Source organism: Anabas testudineus, chromosome 19 (genome assembly GCF_900324465.2).
Source record: "Anabas testudineus chromosome 19, fAnaTes1.2, whole genome shotgun sequence".
NCBI classification, from domain to species: domain Eukaryota; kingdom Metazoa; phylum Chordata; class Actinopteri; order Anabantiformes; family Anabantidae; genus Anabas; species Anabas testudineus.
The window spans coordinates 11393037-11405775 of record NC_046628.1 but is presented as its reverse complement, the minus strand read 5'-3'; the positions used below and the strand labels follow the sequence as shown (position 1 = coordinate 11405775).

General features: G+C 39.5%; 1 protein-coding gene across 9 annotated transcripts in view; it reads left to right on the top strand.

The window, feature by feature from the left end:
• The window catches only part of LOC113156108 (calcium-activated potassium channel subunit alpha-1-like), a 74621-nt gene that overhangs the window by 11470 nt on the left and 50412 nt on the right, over positions 1-12739 (top strand). The window lies entirely within an intron of this gene.

The window sequence follows — 12739 nt, the reverse complement described above, 5'->3', positions numbered from 1 at the left end:
GTGGAGAACACCTGCTTCTTTTTATTATATATCTTTATATAATAGGGAAAAAGAAAGAAGCGACAGGATCTATGTGAGAAAGCGTTTAGTCTAAAGGCAGTTTTATTGTAATTTGGCGTGTTTGATTTGGCTATAGGTGTTTGGCAATGCAAGCAGTAGGTCTGAGGAGTGATGAAATGAAATTGTATTAGTGGGAGCACCATGCCAAGGCTTGCCGCAGTGCTCGGGGCTCGATCCCACTTGCACCCACCCACCCGCCTAAATGTAGTGCAGCATTTACTGTTGGCTCAGCGTGTGGAGGTTGTTAATCAAAAAATGCTGGATGGGCAGCCACATGCAAACATCATGGTTTGATGTGGAATATTATGAGCCACTTAGGTCATATTTGTGCTAAAAAAAAAAAAAGGGAAGCAATAGCTACTGACCCTGTTGGCACATTGAATGATAAGATAAATATACATCTTTATTGTGATGGCTACATTTAAAAACTGTGAAAGATATCTCTATTTGCTATAAACAAAAATGTATTTAAAAAGATATCTGGTATCCCACTGTGACAAATGCTTTATGCCCAGTAATATAGTCATAAAATGTGCCTGAAAATCCCAACAATATCCTTGCTTTTAGTGTTTGCTGTCATTTAAAGTGCTCACGAAGCAAAGCATTAGTTGTTGTTCTGAGGTGATGTGTATCTGGAAGCTTCTGGATTTTTATTTATTTATTTTCTTTCGCTGTAAGTTTGAGCTAAAAACAGCACATTTTCCTCATCTTCCTCCAAATGTCATATGAAACTCTAATGACTCAGGCTTAACTCAGGTTGTCCCTACGGCATCTTCTATTCATTTTTCTTGAGCACAGACTCTACTGACGTTTAATGGTGACAGCAACATATTGCCAACAGAAGCGTGACATCAGCTCGACTGCCATCCTGTTTCCTTGTTTTTCACTTTGAACCATCTATGCTCCCCTCAACCCATTTGTGTGTGTGTGTGTGTGTGTGTGTGTGTGTGTGTGTGTGTGTGTGTGTGTGTGTGTGTGTGTGTGTGTGTGTGTGTGTGTGTGTGTGTGTGTGTGCACAGCTCAAGTGCTCTGTCTTAGTGATGGATTGACACACAACTGTTTAGTGAGTGCTCGTCTGTAACCATGGCAACTGCAGCTTACCTAAACACAGCAGATGTGTGTTTTTTTTTATGTCAAGCCTGTTTGGGGGACATATTAAAGCCTATTTCCAGGCCATCTGAGAGGAAATGTTACTGAAGAGAAAGAGTGTGGCTTAATGACAGTGTTGTGTTTGTGTTTTTTTTTGTTTGTTTTATTTGATGCATGTGTGTCTGTGTGAGTAGGGGTGAGCTGCAATTCTTCACCCACATTGTTTTCTCTTTAAAATGTAGTTTTTGCAAGCAGCCCCTTCACTGTTTAAATATTCTGACGCAGGATTTTTTAAGGATACTTAATTAATTACATTTCAGTAATAGATGGGTCTGTTTTTTTTTTTTTGTTTTTGTTTGTCTTTCCAAACCAATGGAAACTATAGTTCTACTCCATGATACCAGTAGTATATATGGGTCCTCTAATCGGTTATACCAGTTAAACATATTCAGCAGATATGTGGATAAAGACAAGAACAGAATACATTTTGTAAACAAGTGATTATGCAAAAGGAGGCTCAGCTGCATGATGGCTGCAGTATTTTGCAATTTTGATGTGGGCTTAAGGATCTCAGAGACATTGTTGTCTCTGCAGAGTCAATTACTCATATAACTGTTGTATGTTCAGGAGAAAAAACAAGAGAAGAAGAAGGCAATAAATAAGGCATGTAATCAAACCTATAAAAACAAGTGACAACACAAAAAAAACTGTTGTAAGACACTTGAACCTTGAAAAAAAGTCAAAGAATCTGGTTAATGTTCAGCTCAGACTCTCAGTTCTCTGACTAACGTGATCTTTTCTCAGTCAGAGTCCTGTTTATACATTTTACAGGACTTTAATACGTCTCCCATGCCATCATCTGGCATTTCAACCTCAACAAACCTTCAACCAAATGTGATGCACAGTGATCCTTGCTGCACACTGAGCTGAATGTTTACCTCTGATGCTGGATGTTGAGTGATAAACAGGTGCAGGCTGCCCTGTGGAAGGCCCAGAGGCCCAATGTTCATTTGCCTGGCTGGACTTGCATCTCAGCAGATTGTTAGAGATCAAATCTCACTCTTAGGGCTATTTGATTAGTGAGGAAGACACTTCCTGATGACCTTTCATTCTGTTAAAGTTGATCAGCTGTAGATCTACTCCCCATGCACTTAAAACAGTAGAGGCAAGGCCTTGTGTTTACTTTTCTCATTTCAAGCCAGCAGCATGCTGTATGTAAGGACAGTCTCCCCCAGATTGGGGACACAGAAGGATGCCATCTGTCAGTTTATGCATTATTGCATTTTCCCTCCCCCCGAGTCACTTTTGTATGATACAAGACCACCTTCCCTATTCATCACAAATGTCATCATGTTACTGTTTGCTTACATCAAAACAAACAAAGCTTTCTTTGGGGGGATGAACAGGTGGTTACAGCATCTACCTGTGGCAAAAAACCCAGCAGGTTTCCTGTAATGTCATGCATATATTTCCTGTTGACTTCCCTCGAGAGTGTAATTGTCAAGAAATTAAAAAATAGGGAGTGTGTGATCGAATGAGTCTCCGGTTAGTGTATTCTGTGAGAAATTGTGATTTCTCCTAAATGATGGGCCCTTGCTGAGTGACATTTAGTCCATGTGTGCTTGGTGCTTGATGTCCACAGTGGGGCTGGGATGTCACAAAGCTATTATTCTGGCCAGAGAGAGGTTTTCTATTAATGGAAGCCCAGTGCTGCCCTCAGGCATTACTCAGTTTGCAGTCTTTGCCCCCTAACCCCAATCACAGTCTCGGGTCAAACAGAGTCAGCAGTATTAAAGACAGACTTGGATAAACTGTCTCTGATTGTTTAGCATTGTAGGTTAACTTCAGGCTAGTTTTCCTCTATGTTAACTTCATTTGAGGGCCTCAGCTGACTTTAGCTGTTGATATGACCTTCTGAAACTAAGATGTATTGATAATAAGAATTTTGTTGTTCTTTTAGATTCATGTGTAATGTTTTTTATAAATTTGTACTTTTGGATTTTATATTTGGATTTACAGTATGATATGTTCTTAAACTGCTGATTGAACTGCTGATATAATAGGTAAACACCCCACCAGTGCCCATTAAAGGGCATGAATGTGCAGGACCACATACACACAGGGGTTGCACAAAGTGAACAGTAATTAATCCTCATATTTAGCAGGTAAAGTAGTGGATATAAAATAACACACACACAAAACTGATGAAACTGAGTTATCTGATCGAGTCTGCTGTCAGGACGCCATGGTGGTGACTGAGGAAGAATGGAACTTCACATTACTTGGTGATGTCCTGCAATGTTAATTATAAGTGTTAGTGAAGGAAATGTGCTTAAGGGTGGTCCAGGGTGTGCGTAGATTTTGTTCTTACTTAAGACATTGGTAAAATTCTGAATCTTTTTGAGATGTAAGAATTAATTTCTTTTTAAAAAGAAAAGCTTTGTGAATGAGGCCCAATGTTCACAACAGTTGACGGTTTGCATAAAGGAAAGCCATGCGTGAGTTAATAGGAGCTGCGGCAAGAGCCGGACAGAAGACTTTCAAATTATGATTTTAGTTTTAATGGACATTTTGTGAAAATTAGAAAAAGGAAAAAGAAACAGCAAAAATGAAATGAAAATAAGTCTGTGCTCTGCTTGACTGAGTTGTAGTAAATACAGTATATTATTGTTGGATCATCAAACTGTGTCTGTTGCATCCAATAATTTTGGCAGCTTGCAGCATCTTGACAGGTGTGCAGACGACTACAGGAAAGACAACATTGTGAATTGCTTTGAAGTGAGTGCACATGCAACAGATGGAGTTCTTGATCAGATCAGGGGTAACGCAAGTAGGAGGGTATAATTTTGCCATATCCCGAGCCTTTATAGGTTACATAGTGTCCAAATGAATTCATCTTGAGTTCATTAAGACCAGCCCATCTAGGATTACCAGTGTCTATGTCTAGAGGAAGTTCCATTGGATGATCAGATGACTGAGGCATCTTCTGGCGTGACTGCTGTTGTCTAGATTTGATGTTGCCCAAGAGCAGCTGCAAGGGGAAACTGGGCTCTGAATTAGTTTATAGGTGGGCCAGAAGGGCATTTTCATCAGTTGGACAAATTCATTTCCGCCTCCTCCTTTGAGCATCTTAGTGAGCAGCAGCAATTGTATCACTGCATGAAACAGCTTTATGTCTGAGAAGAGTGGGAAAAAGGCAAAGTGAGAAAAACGCTAGATACTTTTTTGGGGGCCTTGCTGTCTTGTTTTGGAGGTGATTACGGCATTGCAGCAGCAGAAGTGCCATTCAGAAGTGATGTAAGTCATTGTGAATTTAGTTGAATTTAGTGTTGCTTTGTTCTGACGTTTTCTATATCAATCGACTCGGCGTGAAAAGGCTCAGCCTTTGCCCTACATGTCCTTTTCTTGACATTCCCAGTTGACTTTTGACTTCGCATTAGGCATCAGCTATATATTACTGTAACAGATATACTAACGTGCCTGTGGCCTTGTAGCAGAGGCTGTTTACCACCTGTGGACTCTGGTACCAGCGGGATTGTGTGTGACTTTCACTGCAACTGAGTGAACACCGTAGCGGTGTCACTCAGCTCTCCGCCTGCCTCCAAGTCTGCCTCTATTTTCGGGTGACAGCAGCTGCCAGGCCTGTTTTAGTCAGGGCCTTCCAGAAGGAAACAATGCCGTGCGAGACCAAAGTTATTTTGTTGCTTTTATTGTCTCCACTCAAACCAAAGCACATTTTATTACCCACAGTGTCAGTTTTTATCTTAGAAACACAAGAAAAGTGTAATTGGAAAATAGTGCTGATTAGCAAATATTAGCCTGCTAATGTTCTGCAGCCTCAGAGTCACCAACACAGGTAATTTGTAGTGCAACAGGTTCTTTGGATTTTACTCTGACTTGTGAATTTAAGGAGGAGGATGTTCTTTTTGCTGCTTTAATATGTATGGTGTCTTGAGTAGCTGGAGTCTGTCTGGACCAGGGGTAGGCAGTCCTGGTCCTAGAGAGCCACGACCCTTCTTGTTTTCTAACAGCCTATGCACTTAAAGATTCTGATTGGCTGAACACGCCTGTTCCAGGTGATCAACAGTGAGGCCCGAGATGGTTAGAGCAGTGTCTCTCTAGGACCAGTGTTGGCTACCACCGTCTAGACGCATAAACTCATCAACATTTGGCCTCAGTGCAGCACACTGACAAGTCATAGTGTTGCTTTGACACATTTATTTGAGGTTGTCTTGACCTGTGGCCATCTGTGCCTGCAGAGTCAACAACCGAGGGGTGCTTGATCCTTAACTCTCTGCGCTCATTGGGCCAAATTCTTGCTGTAATCGCACCATTAGTTTTGGACAGCAACAAATATCAGGTGTGATAATTACCTTCCCCCACAGAGGCCGGAGGGAGCTGGCATTTCTAATTTCTGTGTTTGGCGGCCACATTTTCAGCAGGGTCTCATTTGGCACAAACAGTTGGTGGAGTATAATTAGTTTGGTGAAAGAGCATCCAATTCAGAGAGCAAAAAAAAAAAAAAAAAAAGTGGAGGAGAGGTTTGTGATTATATTCTTTCCCATCTCCCAAAATCCAATTGATGAGCCAGTATTATAAGAAATCCTCAACCGTCACGAATTTGGCTCTCCGGTTTTCATTAAAAATCAATGGCTACATGATGACCTGGCGAACGCTGCTGTATTAAAGCTCACATTGTCCTCAAAACTCATGACAGCCTTCCCTTTCCTCTCAGGAAAGACAGTCACAAAGGAGGTAAAAAAGAGCTAAATCCTAATTTTTGCAGCTGGTACTTTATTTCAAATAAGCGTTTCTTTTGCAAGTTAAATTAATTAATAGCCACTTAGAGATGGGGGCTATCTTGCTAAAAACTGGTCACACAATAGGTTATAACTTTGCAAATTTGCTTTAAGTTCATTCCTTGTATTATGTGCTTAGGACATATCTCATGTATCCTTCATCCCCTCGACCCTTACGTGTGCATGCAGCTGCTGCAGTTGCACTATATCCACCTTCCCAGATACACAACTTAATTTACATTTTAACACATGAGAAATTTCTATTTCCATTGCTGGTGCAGGGCAGAGTTTCTGTCTTTCAGTGAGATCCTCTCCTCCCTGAGGAGCTGCCAAAGAGGTGAGTCATCACTTGTACTCCAATCAAATGCCTTTAAGATTTTTTTTTTTGATAGACATAAGGGTTTTTTTTTTTGGTCTTGACAGAAATAAATATATATATTTTGTATTGGTAAGTTCTTTTCTCTTGTTTCCAACATTCAGAGGCAACTACATTGCAACCTAGCATTCCAGCTGAGACGGAGAATGAAAGGCTGGGGGGAAACACATCCATCCCCTCCCGTGCTAAGCTCTTTATGCGTCACTGTGAGAGTGGTTGGGCTGCTTCCAGGACAGCTTAAATCATGGCTAAGCCACTGCGGGATTTGGACGTGTACACTGTATTTTGTGATTGTGGGTATTTTAATAGCTGAATAATGGCACAAACAGCAGTAGAATATCTCTTATTTATTACGGATGGGAACATGTTGTTTCGTTCTAATGAGAGCAGACTTTTGGATCAAACCTGTCACGTGGGTAGTTATTAATAACAAAGAGAATCCCAAAGAAACTTTTAAGTCAGGAGACCAACACCACAGAAGGAGAAGTTTCAACAGGCTTGACCTAAAAGCACCTTCATTCCACATCTCAGAGGGAGCGTTGCCAGTGCTCATAGACCGAATCGGTCACTATGAGCAGTGACTGGGGTCAAACAAACAGAAGGTCAGGTTTCAGGCTGTCGGTAGTTACAGTGCAATCTATACAACATGAAACACAAACTGAGCACTTGTGTGGAGATGCCAAGGGTTTAAAGGAAGATCCAGTTTCTGAGCTTAACCTCCATTATTATTCTTATTTTTAATTCCCTGCAGTACGGCTAATGTAAGCCAAATATCAGGCCACTGTCTTACTACTTGAAGCACATGCTGGGATGCTATTATGTTTTTTAACATGTCAGTGCTTTAACGTCTAGTTGCAAAACAAATAATACCAACAGTTCCACTACTGTTAAATTAACATTAATCCTAATGTAGTTCGGTTGATCACAATAGCGACTGAAAGAACAGAGTTCAAATAAGTGGTAAAGGTGTTAGTGTAAAAACAAACAATTAGAATAAAACATTGACTGGGTAAAGACAGAAATAGACAGTTAAAACAGTTAAAGTGGATAAAACAAATAAAAGCAATACATTTAGATTTAAAATTACAAATTACTTTGTCTTGAAATTTCAGCATTTGCTATTTTTGAACACACTGGGCTATATAAGGATTTGCTTCACCAGGGGACCGTCATTAAGGCTTTTGCATAGTAAAAATAGATGAAAAGCAGCAGAACTGAGAAAATTGTGTCTGAAATGTTGTTGGAGAAAAGCTGTTTTAAACCCTACAGCACTGTTTTATCACAGATAAACCATAAGGAAGTAGAAACGGTGAGATTTCTTCTTAGTTCAGACTATGTTGCTTCACCCACAGTAAATACAATATGTTTCCATTTAGCACAATTACTCCAGACAGAAGAGCAGCAACAAAATAAATTGGTTTGTTAAATATAATTTTACAGCAGTAGTTTTTTCAAAGGAGTTTAAGTTTTGCCAAAAATGCAGTTTTGGCTTATACAATGACTGATCTTTCGAACCTACCTTAAGGGAATGAAAACATGTTTGTAGTTACAAATTTGTCTTCTCGTCTTCTTTTATTCCAATTTAAGCAACAGCGAGCATTTTGATATGCTCAATAGTTTTTTATATATACAGAAAATTCAAACCAGTTGAAACAAATCTTATTTAGCTGTACTTTACACAAAAACAGATGAAATACAGCCGAGCTCATTGACATCATTCATTAGTCTTTCACTAGACTAAGCCTCTAAATGTTCAAAGGATGCTTTTGAATATAAAATATGGAATGACTTTACCTTTTTTTAACCACTTGTGTCGTTTGGTTTGAATACACTATCAGCGGCTAGAGGGAGAAATGTACAAGGATAAGTTAAACCTTCAAACATCAGTACTTTGCGAACATGCCCTTATTTGAGCAATAATTGGGTCGGAGTCATGAATGTTTCATCCAAACAGAAAAAGATTGCTCACCACTAATTTCACATGTTGTATAAACAGTTTAGAGGTTGCTTAAGTGTCATGCTGACATGGATCCATTTATCCTCCATTATACATACAACACTGGCGTCAGGCGTCCTCAGCAGGACTCTGTGATTCACTGCTTTCATAAGCTTTCTCTAATATCCTCCCTTTCCCCAGGTGTCTTTGTGATGTGCATAGAAATGCCTAAATGTTTTTAGGAATTAACCAATAGATATTTTACAAGCACAATAGACTTGTTTTTACTCATTACACCTGACAGATGAGCACAACTTTTAAGCGTTTTTATACCTTAAAAACAACTTGAAATCCTTTACTTCATTTTTCTGGTCCCAGTAGAAACCTGCAGACGCCTGTTCCTCCACGCTGTGTATCCAGAGGCAGCACAGATTAGACCTTGGTGTGTTGATGCAGGGCTACGGAGTGAATCAGGATGTGTGAGTCGCTGTAGAGGCCCTGCAGGTTCTCCCCCAGGCAAACCTCAATTCTCAGGAGTACACTGGTTATTGCTGGCAACAACAGCCATTTTCCACTTTGGTGATCACTGCACAAGCAAAAGAATACGGCCAATTCTTAAGTCTTTATTTTTCTCGTGTTAAAAAAAGACAACAAAAAAACGTGACTCATGTAAATCTCCAGATTTCCCACAGCGGCAGTCGTGTTAGACACATAACACATCCAGAGAAGGTATTATTCAAGCTAAATCTTAAATCTGTGTGCATCAAGCTGCCTAATAATGTAATTTAAAAATCAGCTGTTGGGAACATTGAGTGGTACAGTATATTGACTAGTAAGTCTACTACTAATACTAATACTATTACATGCAGTATGTTTATATATACTTTTGTGTATGTATATAAAGTCACACACTCTAATATTTGCTTGGACCAGTTTTAGCTTTGATTATAGCACACATCCACTGTGGCATCGTTTCAATAAGCTTCTGCAATGTCACAACATTCCCTTCCAGAGTTTCATACATTTCTTGCCAAGATCTCGCTGCACAGTAAAAGTCCTCTATAACACATCCCAAAGATTCTCTATGGGGTTAAGGTCTGGACTCTGTGGTGGCCAATCCATGGCTAAAAATGACGTGTCATGCTCCCTGAACCGCTCTTTCACAGTTTGAGCCCAATGAATTCTGGCATTGTCATCTTGGAAGAATAAATCAATTGATTAATAACCTGGTCATTCAGTATATTCAGGTAGTCAGCTGACCTCATTCTTTAGACACATAACGTTGCTGAACCTAGACCTGACCAACTGTAGCAACCCCAGATCATAGCACTGCCCCCACAGGCTTGTACAGTAGGCATTAGACATGATGGGTGCAACACTTCATCCACCTTTCTTCTTACCCTGATGCTCCCATCACTCTGGAACAGGGTAAATCTGGACTCATCAGACCACATGACCTCCTTCCATTGAACAGTTCTTAACCCAGTTTTAGTCGTTTCATCAGTTTCCTTAGGTGTTTTCGTGACTTGATTCATGTCAATAATTTGACCCAGATCCACATCTTCTTCACGACCACAGGAAAAGAAAAAAGTTGTTTTTAAGTTTTAAGTTGTGTTTAAGAAAAGAGAAGCTACTCACTGCATCAGAGTTAAATAAAGGTGTGTGTGTGTGTGTACATTCACAGTCTCAGATTATTGTAGACAGTTTTGTCTTGCATACTGCCGTTGTCCGAGGCACTCCTTCGAGTCTCTCCTGCCGACATCATGGACAGCGCCTGTACATTTTTTGGTCTTAGTCCAAATTGTAGCTCGATGCAGAGATATTGTGATACTTGGCAGCATCTCCCGTCAGACTCTGTCTCCTAAAAGGAGTGAAAACTTATAATGAGATACCAGAAACTGTTTTACCAGGAACTGTCTTCTAGGGTGCCAGATCTTTTTTAAAAACATTGTGTACAAATATTTGCACAGCATTGTGGGCAATAAATAAAGACACATTAAAAATCAAATGTTTGCGTAATTATGTGTGCTTGAAAACATCTGTTCTCTTGTATCACAGTGACTCCCTGCATCCAGTACAAATAGAAAAACACTCAAAGTAAAGAGCAGGTGCATCTTGAGTGTTCATGTTTATGTTCAGTATTTCACATGGTAAAAATGTGAGGAGGCCAAGAGTTTAAATAGAGGCACTGTGGAGAAGATAAGAGGCAAATAGTGTCAGATTAAGCCACAGGTGTATGTGGGTGTTCGAAAAACATCAGGAGCTTAGTTATTGCCTGGCCTGCAAATTTATCTTAGTCATCAAGTTTTTAAGTGGCTGTGACACAGTTCATATAGACAAAATACAATAGTATTCGCGTGAAAACGTGTACGCAACCTTTCTGATTTGGCACGCTCAGCACCATGGTCAGCTTTTGCCACCGCAGCAGTGGCTGTAACACTTGGACTCTTGGAGGCAATTATGGTACTTTACAACCATTAGCATTGTGTGTTAGAACTTGCAGTCCTTCTTAAATAACTGCTCTGAGTCACAACTAATCTGAACACACACAGAAATTATGTGCATATTTTTAGATTTGGTGTGACTTGGATATAATTGCCTCTCATATCTATCACAGATAAACTGCAAATCTGCTCATACATTCAAAGCAGAGCTTCCTTAGAATAGTAGATAGATAATGTTTTCTTCAATATTAAGTAATGCAGTGATGCAGCAAAAAGGGAATGCTAATTTGGCATGCTTTTAAGGATGCCAACTTGCTAAAATATAAACAAATATAGCATAGACAGAGAGTCAATCAGCCGTTATGTAGGGTTTTGATTAGTTTTGATTATTGTTTTATTAACATAAGGTTTTGTGAGGACTGCTATGATACCAGGAACAATGTGTGGAAATAATGTATCCACATGTTGAGGATCTCTTTTTATCTATACTGATGCTGCGAAACAGGGAGGGACTTGATGGGTGTCTTGTGTGCAAGGTGACAGGTCCTTTGAGAATTACGTGTACTGTAGGTGTAGCTGGAAGCTTGGTGACAACCGGTGGACCGTGCAGTGGTTCCAGTGGTTAGTTTTGTCCCTAGGAAAATAGATGAAAAGCATGTACAACATTTAAATGGTACAACGTAGATCTGTAGTCCACTTTATTGAAATTAATTGATTTTAGTCCAAAATCCTAGTGTGACAGTGCCTGTAGTTTTTTTTATTTCTTTATTTTCATCATATTGTAATTAAACACTCTCAGTTTAACGTGGTAACCTTTTGGATTCAGTGTATTTTGTAGATCCATAAATAAATCAAATCAAAAGATCATTACAGGATGGGGGTAGGCCAGAAGGTTTTATTAGTAAAGGTCTCTTAAATGTCAGGCAAGACATTAGTTTCCAATTTTAGACAACGATGACACTGGAAAGTCATGCAATAAACCGTGTCTCCTGAACCCCTTTGATACATTTTTATTGCTTCTGTGTTAATTCCTTGTAAATTCTGTTGTTGGTTTCCTGTAGAGGCATATGCATCCACATTTGGGAGTTATGACGTCACTGCTGAATAGCAGGTTTGTCCCTGTGGAGCTGCTGTAATGCTGGTAGTGATCCCTAATGATGTGAAAGCAGCTGCGCGCAGCTCAATGGGAACCCTGCAAGACAAAGGAATAATCTGCTTTTATTGACAAGATGAGAGAGAAATCCCTTAGACCCACTGGTTTTACTCTCAAGTGTGACAGTCACAGGCACAAAAGAAAAGCCACGACGAATCCCTGCTTAACATCCTGTACCACACTATCTGCACACATCTAAATGCCTGAACATTACATTCAGCTGAATATTACACACACCTAGCAAGTCTTTAATATAGTTACAGAAGATTTACATTGAAGAGGGATGAATAGTTCAGCAAAATAAATCAAGTTTTAGTTAAGTGTAATAGTCATTGTTTGATATAAATAGCTTCCCAAAATGCAAATTCAGCATGGATTTACTGGCACCAGCTCGCTAAAATGCGAATGAATCAAGACTTAAAACCTGAGATATAGCCCACAGCTACAGTAATTGAGTCCATGGTAACATTACACTTCCTCCTTACAGCTGTCAAATTAAGGTGTTTCTGTCTGAAAGGGGTCCCACAGTGTTTGACCTTGAAAACCCCTGAGTTAACAGATCCAACAGTTTGATTTGTCAGACACCTAAACTGCACAGAGGTTGATTTTAATAACCACAAGGGAGGATTTTACAACTCTGTAAACGTATCTTATTATTAATGATTGTATATTTCATCTTGACAGATGTCAAGGTAGACGGTAGAAATACAGCTTTCTAGCTACAAAAGTAAACTACAATCAAATGAAGTGATATTTTCTCTTGCTAATGGCCCTTTTCTCCTTTCTCTTTTTGTTTTAAAGAATAAATAACATGCTAAAAAAGCAGTGTTTTGCTGACTTCTTAAGTGGAACTATTATTCACCTCTGTATACTGATGTTTAA